This window comes from Papaver somniferum, chromosome 4 (assembly GCF_003573695.1).
Source record: "Papaver somniferum cultivar HN1 chromosome 4, ASM357369v1, whole genome shotgun sequence".
NCBI lineage: Eukaryota > Viridiplantae > Streptophyta > Magnoliopsida > Ranunculales > Papaveraceae > Papaver > Papaver somniferum.
Genome location: NC_039361.1, coordinates 83,034,221 through 83,047,066, shown reverse-complemented (window position 1 = coordinate 83,047,066; position 12,846 = coordinate 83,034,221).

The window sequence follows — 12,846 nt, the reverse complement described above, 5'->3', positions numbered from 1 at the left end:
GTTTTGACCTTTGTTGAAAATCCACCATCTACAATGGTGTACACGTTTAGGTACATTTACGTAAACCTAAATGAGGGTACATTTTATTTATGTGTAACAAGCTAAGTTCGATCTAACGGTTGAAAGATATTAGCTTGGTTGAATCAGGTTTTTCATCTAACGGTGAATATTGAATGCTTTGTTACCAAGGTAACATAGATTGCAAACCCTGATTTGAAAACTATATAACGGAGAACTCTAGCATCTGGGAAAACTAATCCCCACACTTTTTTGTGTTACTAGTTACATATCTAGAGTCGATTCTCCTTTAACCTTAGGTTTCTCACGAGACCCTATAGGTTAACGACTTAAAGACTTCATTGGGATTGTGAAGCCATACCCAATAATTTTCTCTGTAGTTGTGCGATATGATCTTGTTGTTTCTATCGTGATTGAGTGCAATCGTAAGATTGGCTTGAGATTTATATCTCCGATAGGCAAGATAATAAAGTAGTCACAAACACCTTCGTCTCATCGTTTGTGATTCCACAATATCTTTTTTCGTTAATCGATTAAGATTATTGTGAGGTGATTGATATACTAGGCTGTTCTTCGGGAATATAAGACCGGTTTATCAATTGGTTCCTGTTCACCTTGATTTATCAAAAAACTGAACAAAACTGATAGGTATTTCTTTGGGAGAGATTTATCTATTCCAATAGACTTTTCTGTGTGAGACAAATTTGTTTATCAAGTTTTCGACTTTGGGTCGTAACAACTCTTGGTTGTGGGTAAGATCAGCTAAGGGAATCAAGTGCGTAGTATCCTGCTGGGATCGGAGACGTCAGGAACACAACTGTACCTTGAATCAGTGTGATATTGATTAGGGTTCAACTACAGTCCAGTCCGAAGTTCATTGGTACTAGGCTAGTGTCTGTAGCGACTTAATTCAGTGTGGTGTTCAAAGATGGACTAGGTCCCGGGGTTTTCTGCATTTGCGGCTTTCCTCGTTAACAAAATTTTGGTGTCTGTGTTATTTCTTTTCTGCATTATATTTTGTTATATAATTGAAATATCACAGGTTGTGCGTTGTACCGATCAATTAAGAAATCCAACCTTTGGTTGTTGATTGTTGATTGAAATTGATTGATCCTTGAACATTGGTTATGGTACCGTTCAAGTTACTTCTCTTATATTCAATCGGGCTCACAAATTTCTATTTTCTGATTGCAGATTGAATTGAGATATAGAGATATAAACTCTTGTATGTACTTTTATGTAGATTGACTCTGACTATCTAGTTGATTCTCTAGTAAGTATATTCGAGTAAGTCATCTCAAGTTGCCAAACGAATTGTTGCCTGTGGTTGTTATACCCCCGCATTTTCACAGTGATCTGAGAATTTTTATCACAATGTCCTTTTCAGGAATAGTCTTACCCAATGCAAAAGATGCATTAACAATTTCAGACACTTTGTGATTAAACTCATCAAATTACTCTTCATCTGCCATACGAAGATTTTCCCAATCGGAACATAGGTTTTGAAGCCTAGCTTCCTTTTCAGAGGTATTCCCTTCAAATACAGTTTCTAAGATATCCCAGGCTTCTTTAGACTTTGTGCAAGTAGTCACATGATGCTGAAGATCTGGGGTAATGGCATGTATGATAGAATTTAAGTCGTCAGAATTTTGCTTCGCAGCAAGGATTTCTTCTGGAATATATCTACCAATATACTTAGGTATAGATACATCGCCTTCTGTATTAACCGGAGGATCATAGCTATTAAAAACACGTACCCATTTTTGAAAATCACGAGCTTGAAGAAAAGAACGCATAACGATTTTCTACCACGAGTAGTTTGAGCCATCGAAGACTGGTGGTACGTTTACTGAGATAACACTTCTGTCCATATAGTCAGATCGCTACAAACACAGACTTATGAGGTCTTAAACGTGTTTGCCTGCTCTGATACCAATTGAAAAAGTGGGGGTCTAACAACCTCACCCAATATTTCGCTTAGCAATTTGTATGGACTAACTCCAATATACTTTCAAGAGAATCAAATAGACAGTCAGGCTGAATCTTAATAAAAAGTATATCAAAAAGTTATATCTCAATCTCTCAATTCAATCCACAATCAAACAAATAATAATTTGCGAGCCTGATTGAATATAAGAGAGATAACTTGGACGGTACCAAAGACCAATGTTCAAGGATCAATCAATTTCAATCAACAACCAAAAGTTGGATTTACCAATTAATCGATTCAACACACAACCTGTGATATTTCAATTATATAACAAAATATAATGCGGAAAAGAAATAACACAAACACCAGAAGTTATGTTGAGGAAACCGCAGATGCAGAAATACCTCGGGACCTAGTCCAGATTTGAACACCACACTGTATTAAACCGCTACAGACACTATCCTACTACAAAGCTAACTTCGGTCTGGAATGTAGTTGAACCCTAATCAATCTCACACTGATTCAAGGTACAGTCGTGCTCCTTACGTCTCTGATCCCAACAGGATACTACGCACTTGATTCCCTTAGCTGATCTCACCCACAACTAAGAGTTTCTACGACCCAAAGTTGAAGACTTGATAAACATATTTGTATCAGACAGAAAACTCTATTGAATAGATAAATATGTCTCCCACGGATATACCTACGAGTTTTTGTTCCGTCTTTTGATAAATCAAGGTGAACATGAACCAATTGATAACCCAGACTTATATTCCCGAAGAACAACCTAGAATTATCAATCACCTCACAATAATCTTAACCGATTAACGAAACAAGATAATGTGGAATCACAAACGATGAGACGAATATGTTTGTGACTTCTTTTTTTATCTTGCCTATCGGAGATATCAATCTCAAGCCAATCTTACGATTGTACTCGTACGCCAATGTTTGAGGGTGAAAACAGTTTCTGCTGGTTTCGGTAATTTCGCGTGATGTGGATGAGAAAAAAATCTAAACCCTAAACAATGTACTGCAAGGGAGTACTTTAGATTCGAGAGATCAATCTGTACAAGTCCCGCCTAAAGCAAGAAATGGCCGTTCCAAACTTGCTTCTGTCACAAAGTGGAGGAGAAAGGTTGGTTTTGTGGAGGGAAGCGAAGAGAGTGTTGAGACTAGAATAGTTGATCCTGGAAGAGTAGTCGTTTTGTGACTTATATCAGAAAGTGGGAAGCTAACAGATGGGAAAGCTAGCAAATGTTTTCTGAGTATTGTATGCTCCTGACCAGAACTTGTTGTTCGGTGGAAATAGGTAATGCCTATTTATACAAGTCGAAGTGAAACGTACTCTGGTCTCATTAAGAAATGGAAAACGGGTGAGTAAATGGGAGGAGGTGGTAACCGGTAACGCTTGGAATTGATGTTCCATAAAAGAAAGCGTTTCACCATTACTCCTTGTATTTACTAACCGCCTCATCCTTATGACACTTTCTTATAACGAGCGTAGTGTACGTCTCACGCTGTAAACCGCCAAACAGATACCCAATGAGCATCCCCCAGTTTGTGAAATGTGTTGATGTCTCGAGTGTTTTCGTGGAAAACATGTAGCATGTTGTTGTTGTATGGAAAGTTGAGCTTGGGAGACTTGCCGTCTCGGTGGTGACCTTCAACGATCGAGATTTTGCATCTTAAGAGGAAGGTAGCCGTTGATTATTGAAACCTTTCGTTTGATAGCCAGTGGCATGAAAGTATGATCAGTATGGCTTTAATATGGCCCAGTTTAGACGCGGCCAAAAGTTAGGGTTTTGGCTTTGTTTAGGCGCGACCAAACTAGGGCCGAAGGTTGCCATGCGTTAGCTGGTAACCTTGGACGGCTAAGATCTGCATCTTAGATGAAAAAGTGTTTTCGTGGAAAACATGTAGCATGTTGTTGTTGTCTGAAAGTTGAGCTTGGGAGACTTGCCGGCTCGGTGGTGACCTTCAACGATCGAGATTTTGCATCTTAAGAGGAAGGTAGCCGTTGATTATTGAAACCTTTCGTTTGATAGCCAGTGGCATGAAAGTATGATCAGTATGGCTTTAATATGGCCCAGTTTAGGCGCGGCCAAAATTTAGGGTTTTGGCTTTGTTTAGGCGCGACCAAACTAGGGCCAAAGGTTGCCATGCGTTAGCTGGTAACCTTGGACGGCTAAGATCTACATCTTAGATTAAAAAGTGGACGTTGATTGTTGCAGGCCTTCGTTTTGGTAGACGCATAGGGAAGGCCGGCATGGTATAGCGCGACAAGGTGGTTGGCATGCCATTGGCACATGTGGCATGGCATGCCTTGGCACGGTTTGGCGTGGCCAAAACTAGGTTTTTGGGCTAAAGGTTACCATGCGTTGTTTGGCGACCTTGGACGGCTAGGATTTGCATCTAGGATGGAAAGGTAGCCATTGATCGTCGCACGCATTCATTTTGGTAGCTGCATGGGGAAGTCCGACATGGTATGGCGCGACAAGGTGGTTGGCATACCATTGGCACATGTGGCATGGTATGCCTTGGTGCGGTTTGACATGGCCAAAACTTGGGTTTTGGGCCAAAGGTTAAGATGCGTTGTTTGGAGACCTTGGACGGATAGGATTTGCATCCAGGATGGAAGGGTGGTCGTTGATCGTCCCACGCCTTCATTTTGGTAGCCGCATAAGGAAGGCTGGCATGGTGGGGCCAAGGACAATGGCGTGGTGGCTTGGCATAGTGGGGCCAAGGGTTTGGTACGGACGGCTTGGCATGGTGGGGCGAAGGCAAGGTGCGGTTGGCTTGGCATGGTGGGGCCAAGGGTTTTGGCATGCCATTGGCGCATGGTGCGGCTGGCATGGTTGGCATGCCTTGGCGCGGTAGACGTGGCTGGCATGGTTTGCCATTGGCATAGTGGTGCGGCTGGCATGGTCTGCATGCCTTGGCGCGGAGTTGTGGATGGTATGGTTTTCCATTGGCACAGTGGTGAGGCTGGCATAGTTGGCATGCCTTGTCGCGGAGATGTGGCTGGCATGGTTTGCCATTGGCACAGTGGTGCGGCTGGCATGGTTGGCATGCCTTGGCGCGGAGACGTCGCTGGCATGGTTTGCCATTGGCACAGTGGTGCGGCTGGCATGGTTGGCATGCCTTGGCGCGGAGATGTGGCTGACATGGTTGGCATGCCTTGTCGCGGTAGCATGAGAATTAGGGTTTGGTATGTACGAAGATGATATCGGTCAATACTAAGGGTTCTGCCGTGGAACATGACATATGTATATATAAAAAAAGGTACCCTGGTAATTTTTACGTAGGTATGTTGAATGATTCAATAAATGCGCTAGTGGTTGTAGTGATGTCATGTCAGATGTAAGGTTTTATGATTTTAACCCTAAGCTAAAAATCACCATCAACATTAAGTCCTCTGATTAGCTCGGAACAGGAGCATTGTTGCGAGATAAGCATAAGACGGCGACATGCCAGGACAAAATCGAAATGGCAAGTCATGAAAAGATGGTCAGGAAGACCCGACTAACCTTTTTCGAGAGGTAAGGAGAATTTGTGATTCTTGTGTTGGCGGCCTTGCGTAAATTCTACTCGTGGTGTTGCTGGCTAGACCTTGAAATGGTAGAGGCGGTTGCTGGTTGAGATGCGGACTGTCGACTTGGCTTGGTCACGTGTCATCTTGGCTGGGCTAGGGAACGCTGAGGTTCTGGATTAGTGAGTTGTCGGTGTTGGTGCGGCTTGAGCGGAGCCGCTGGCGTTGGTCGGCTTGGAATGGGAGCCGCAGGCATTGGTCGACTTGGAATGGGAGCCGCAGGCGTTGATCGGCTTGGAATGGGAGTCGCAGGCGTTGTCCGGCTTAGAATGGGAGCTGTAGGCCTTGGTCGGCTTGGAATAGGAGACGCAGGTGTTGGTCGGCTTGGAATGGGAGCCGTCAGCATTGGTCGTCTTGAAATTGAGCTGCTTGCGTTGCTCGGCTTGGAGTGGAGCTAGCTTGAGTTCCTTGGAAGGATGACGACTGGCTTGAGTTTCGTGGAAGGATGACGACCGGCTTCAGTTTCATGGGATGATGGAAACTTTGTCTGAATTAGGGTTTGGCATGCCGAAACCCTAATTAGAGCCCTTTGCTAGAATCGCTGTAGAATTCTCGTACAAACTCGTATTTTGACGGTCCGCCCCTCCATTGTGAACGGAAAAGAATTTCCTACCTCCCTTCGCGGGAATATTTAGGTTTGGAGCTCGTTCGGGAGGTGAAAACAGCTCGACAGTAAAAGTCAGAAAGAATTGCGGGCTCGTGGAATGATGGTAGATTGCTTTAGTTCCGTGGGAAGATGATGACTTGCTTTGGGAAGATAAAAACTTGCTTCAGTTCCCTGGGAAGGTGACGACAGGCTTCGAGAAGGTAACAACTTGCTTCAGTTCCCTGGGAAGGTGACGACTTGCTTCAATTCCCTGGGAAGGTGACGACTGGCTTCAAGAAGATAACAACTTGCTTTAGTTCCATGGGAAGGTGACGAATGGCTTCGGGAAGGTAACAACTTGCTTTAGATTTTAGCATGCTGCAACCCTAATTAGCGCCCCTTACTAGAATCGTTGTAGAATTCACGTACGAACTCGGATTTTGACGGTCCACTCCTCCATTCTGAACGGAAAAGAATTTCCTATCTCCCGCGCAGGAATATTTAGGTTTTGAGCTCGTTCGGGAGGTGAAAACAGCTCGACAGTAAAATTCAGGAGAACTCATGAGGGATGTTGCAGGCCCGAGGTGGCATAGTCGCGCCCAGTCATTCGTTTCATGAAGCAAGAAGGAATCTTCATTTTGTTCGAACTCTAGAAACTCTGTCCGCATGAAAAGAGATATTGACCTTCTTCTGTTTTCTGTTGCTTTTCCGTATCCGTTCTTTCGTCTGCAGTGTCTCTCCAGTGGATTCCAAAATTTATCAGACTCCATTGCATTCTTGGGACGGATGGATGTGGTTGCGTTTTTGGTCCATCCTTGATTTTAGGTTGTTCAGTGCCTGGACCCTCTGATCGCGATGACAATATGTTGTGGATGCTTGTATTGGTCGAAATCTTCCGGAGACACTAGATGAAATAGATGAGTTGGGAGACGTTTCGTTGGCGATGTGCTGCTATCAAGTCTTCAAAGACTTGGTTCCAAGTGGAATCCTTAGAATCATCTTCCGAATCTTGGACTATCGTGTGGAATGGGATGTGGTGAGCAGTCCCCAGTTATGCTTCTGTTAGATCCTACGGCTTGGCCGAATATGTGAATGTATCTTTGTGGCGTGTATTTGGAGTCTTCGGTGCACATGTACGACTTCATGTTGAGAAATTCCTGCGGCTCGTAAAACTTCGACAGTGATGATGTTGAAATCATAAATAACCTGGTTGAGGGGAGTGAAACCGTCCCACGTTGGTAGTCCCCATGTGTAGCCTACTTTCATTGCATCGCCTTGAATCCACGTCCAAGGGATTTGATATAAGCTTATCGTACTCTTCTGTATGTGACGCTGGGGTGATCAGAATATCACATGATGAAATATCCTGGATAGTGAAGTGGTAGGAATGAGAGAGTTATGTTGTTTATCATGGATCCCTCTGTTTCTTCAAGAAAATGTTTCAGCCACGTCTCTGGAGTTATCTCATGAGTATTTGATGGTCGTCGGGATGGACTACGATGCGCAGTCCCCAATCGCATTTTCTTCAGTTTCCGAAGTTGTTTTCCTCTGAGCAGGCTTGGGATCCTCCACGGCCTTGTAAAGTATTGAAGGCGTCTTCTGGAAAGATAGGTGATGATTTTCTTGCGCTGCACCCTTGAAGAGTAGATGACCTTGTTGTGGCTATGACCTTTTGGTTGAACGTGTCTTCTGATCTTTGACAGTGAAGGGATTCCGTGTATATTCTCAGTCCCCAAGTATGGTTTACATGTTTCCATCTTGTATGGTCAGTGGGTTGACCATGATAAAGACATCACCATCATGCGTTCGTACTGGTGATTTTGTTACTTCTTCCATGTGGAACTTAAAATATGGAGGGGTACAGGTTACTTTTGTAGTGATTACTGTTGTGGTGAAGCTCTGGATAGTATCAACAAATGAGCGGTAACAATTCTTGGTAGCAGATGTAATCAGAAGAGACTACATTGTCGTGGTAACAAAGTAGGTTGGCTGGAATTGTATGGGCATCCATGGAAGTAAAAGGATTGGCTGGACGCGTAAGCGAGCAAACTGTCCATGATCACGAGTTTTGGCGAGATGGATCAAAAGGCGGTCATGACTAAGAAGGTTGGCTGGCTGTGATCATGATCCTTGACATGGGAAGAGTGGTGGTACGTCCCTTTGCAAGAAGAAACGGCGTTGAAGCAGCTTCTACTGTTGGAAAGGATGTTGAAACTTAAGGAGCCAAACGCTGAAGCTTCGGCTTCGGATTCTGGAGCATCTTATGGAGAGAACGCTGAAGCAGGGCGGCTGCTTGAGCGAATGTTGAAGCGGAGCGGCTGTTATAGCGAACGTTGAAGCGGAGCGGCTACATTAATCAGTGTGTTGTCAAACTGGACATCCTTCAAGTGAACAATGGTTAGGAGTCCCCAGTTCCATCTATCAATCGTGCTTTCCAGGAGAAGTTTGGGTTTGGGAACGACTTCTCTGGTTGGAAACAACCGCTTCCCTAATGCAGTGCGGTTGAGGGCTGCGAATATGTCTTGACGCTGTGCCTACAGAATATCACATAAGTGTTTCATCATAGACTGCACGATTTTATGGGCGAAGTCCCCGGAAATCATGCAGCTCCTGACAGGAAGAGAGTCTTTGTGAACTCGGGGGGGTTGCTGATTTTCTTTGCTTCGATTTTGGAGAAGTCGTTCCTGATCTTTACGTGTGATGAAATTAGATTGCTGATTCCCTTCTACTGGGCGTTCAAAAGGTAACGCTGGAAGGATGCAAGCTGCTGGCGCTGGAAAGATGCAAGTTGTTAGCACTGGAAGGATGCAAGTTGCTGGCGCTGGAAAGATGCAAGATGTTAGCACTGGATCGGCTTGGCGTGGATGCTGGCTTGGATTTGGTATGGTGCGGACTGTTGGCTGGGCATGGCGCGGACTGTTGGCTTGGCACGGCGTTGGCTTAGCATGGCGCTAGCTTGGCGTGGCGTGGACTTGTTCTTGCGGGCCCAGTTGCCTCTTTCCTTACGTGGATCAAATAGGAAATCATATCCTTGTTCAAATTCCAAAAGTGTTATGCGTATGAAAGGGGTTGGCTCTCCTTTTTATCTCGTATCTTTGTTCTCACGTCCTAGTGTTAGCGGTAGCGCGGTAGCAATAAAGTGGGCAAGCGTATTCCAGCTATGTACTCTAGCGTTTCTCTTTCAATTTGTCTTCTTGTTTCAGGAAAAATCCTAGCCATAAGTATGCCTTCCATGAATCTGTAGAAATGTTGTTCTTCTCTTCGAATATCACTGTAGTAGCGTTGGCTACCTCATGAATAGTGACTGGTAATCATTATTATGCAAAGTAGGTACGTACGAGTAGGTGACTGATTACATGAGGAACTGGGCGTTAGGGTTTCTCCGAGATCCAAAATGCAGGCCAAGGTGACCGAAGGTCCTTCTGAGAACGTGGTCAAACAACAAGAAGCGAAGGTCGAAAGGCTGTCCAAAGAGTTGAAACAGGCGGTCCTCCAAATGACGAAGGCGCCTTCTTCGAGAAGAGAAAAACACCGTTGAATGGCTTCCTTTGAATGCACTTCTGTCTTTTGAAATTCTTCTGTTTCCTTTTTTTTTTTTTTTTTTGAAAGGCAAATGAAACACCAGGTTTTATGGTTTTGATTTTCTGGATTTCTGGGTTGATAGACAAGTGTTACCTATGAGGGTTTTGGATTATTATTCGGGATGAACTGTTTTAGGATGATGTCGTTTTTGGTTATGATTGTAAGTGACACAAACATCCTAGGGAAGATATGGAACCGTGAACGTTGCGCGTCCGTAGATGACATGGGATGAAACATAACATGACTATCGGTTTTATCATTCCCGTGAAAACTTGAAATAGTAAACCATGTATTTTTTTCTAGGCAAGACTTACTCGGTTTTTTGGATCTGCTAACGAAAAATGAGTCAGGTGTAAGTCTGAGTTTTGTGAGAAGCACCGCAATTGTGTAAAGTCCCCAGTCGTCCCCGAGTCACTTGATAATCGAGTCGTCAATCCCTGGGCAGATCGTTTGCTTTTAACCTCTAGGAAGTCCCCAGTCGCCCCTTGCCGTGTCATGACTGGTAATCGGGTCGTCTGGTAACTGAGTCGTCGATCCATGAGCGGATCGTATCGGGTCGTCTGGTAGCTGAGTCATCGATCCCTGAGAGGATCGTTTGCCTCTACCGTCCTGACGTCTAGGTCGAAGTATGAGATCGAGGATTGAAAATTGACATTGCAACCGAAAGACCAATCTCCCACTGTGGTCGCCAATTGTTTGAGGGTCAAAACAGTTTCTGCTGGTTTCGGTAATTTCGTGTGATGTGGGTGAGAAACAAATCTAAACCCTAAACAATGTACTGCAAGGGAGTACTTTAGATTAGAGAGATCAATCTATAAAAGTCCGGCCTAAACCAAAAAATGGTCGTTCCAGACTTGCTTCGGTCACAAAGTGGAGGAGAAGGGTTGGTTTTAGGGAGGGAAATGAAGAGAGTGTTGATACCAGAATAGTTGATTCTGGAAGAGTAGTCGTTTTGTGACTTGTATCAGAAAGTGGGAAGCTAATAGATGGGAAAGCTAACAAACATTTTTTGAGTGTTGTATGCTCCTGACCAGAACTTGTTGTTCGGTAAAAATAGGTAATGCCTATTTATACAGGTCGAAGTGAAACGTACTCTGGTCTCATTAAGAAATGGAAAACGGGTGAGTAAATGGGAGGAGGTGGTAACCGGTAACGCTTGGAATTTATGTTCCATAAAAGAAAGCGTTCCATCATTACTCCCTGTATTTACTAACCACCTCATCCTTATGATACTTTCTTATAACGAGCGTAGTGTATGCCGCACGTTGTAAACCGCCAAACCAATACCCAATGAGCATCCCCCAGTTTGTGACATGTGTTGATGTCTCGAGTATTTTCGTGGAAAACATGTAGCATGTTGTTGTTGTCTGGAAAGTTGAGCTTGGGAGACTTGCCGGCTCGGTGGTGACCTTCAACGGTCGAGATTTTGCATCTTAAGAGGAAGGTAGCCATTGATTATTGCAACCTTTCGTTTGGTAGCCAGTGGAATGAAAGTATGATCAGTATGGCTTTAATATGGCCTAGTTTAGGCGCGGCGAAAAGTTAGGGTTTTGGCTTTGTTTAGGCGCGACCAAACTAGGGCCAAAGGTTGCCATGCGTTAGCTGGTAACCTTGGACGGCTAAGATCTGCATCTTAGATGAAAAAGTGGTCATTGATTGTTGCAGGCCTTCGTTTTGGTAGCCGCATAGGGAAGGCCGACATGGTATGGCGCGGCAAGGTGGTTGGCATGCCATTGGCGCGGTTTGGCGTGGCCAAAACTAGGATTTTGGGACAAAGGTTACCATGCGTTGTTTGGCGACCTTGGATGGCTAGGATTTGCATCTAGGATGGAAGGGTGGTCGTTGATTGTCGCACACCTTCGTTTTGGTAGCCGCATGGGGAAGGCCGGGATGGTATGGCGCGGAAAGGTGGTTGGCATGCCATTGGCACATGTGGCATGGCATGCCTTGGCGCGGTTTTGTGTGTCCAAAACTTGGCTTTTGGGCCAAAGGTTACCATGCGTTGTTTGGCGACCTTGGACGGCTAGGATTTGCATCTAGGATGGAAGGGTGGCCGTTGATCGTCGCATATCTTCGTTTTGGTAGCCGCATAGGGAAGGCCGGCATGGTGTGGCGCGGCAGAGTGGTTGGCATGCCATTGGCACATGTGGCATGGCATGCCTTGGCGCGGCTTGGCGTGGCCAAAACTAGGGTTTTGGTCCAAAGGTTACCATGCGTTGTTTGGCGATCTTGGACTGCTAGGATTTGCATCCAGGATGGAAGGGTGGTCGTTGATCGTCGCACGCCTTTGTTTTGGTAGCCGCATAGAGAAGGCCGGCATGGTGTGGCGCGGCAAGGTGGTTGGCATGCCATTGGCACATGTGGCATGGCATGCCTTGGCGCGGTTTGGCGTGGCCAAAACTAGGGTTTTAGGCCAAAGGTTACCATGTTTTGTTTGGCGACCTTGGACGGCTAGGATTTTGCATCCAGGATGGAAGGGTAGCCGTTGATCTTCGCACGCCTTCGTTTTGGTAGCCGCATAGGGAAGGCCGGCATGGTGTGGCGCGACAAGGTGGTTGGCATGCCATTGGCACATGTGGCATGACATGCCTTGGCGCGGTTTGGCGTGGCCAAAACTAGGGTTTTGGGCCAAAGGTTACCATGCGTTGTTTGGCGACCTTGGACGGCTAGGATTTGCATCCAGGATGGAAGGGTGGTCGTTGATCGTCGCACGCCTTCGTTTTGGTAGCCGCATAGGGAAGGCCGGCATGGTGGGGCCAAGGCCAATGGCGCGGATGGCTTGGCATAGTGGGGCCAAGGGTTTGGTACGGAAGGCTTGTGATGGTGGGGCCAAGGCATGGTGCGGTTGGCTTGGCATGGTGGGGCCAAGGGTTTTGGCATGCCATTGGCGCATGGTGCGGCTAGCATGGTTGGCATGCCTTGGCGCGGTAGACGTGGCTGGCATGGTTTGCCATTGGCACAGTGATGCGGCTGGCATGGTTGGCATGCCTTGGCGCGGGGATGTGGCCGGCATGGTTTGTCGTTGGCACAGTGGTGCGGTTGGCATGGTTGGTATGCCTTGGCGCGGAGATGTGGCTGGCATGGTTGGCATGCTTTGGCGCAGAGATGTGGCTGACATGGTTTGCCATTGGCAAAGTG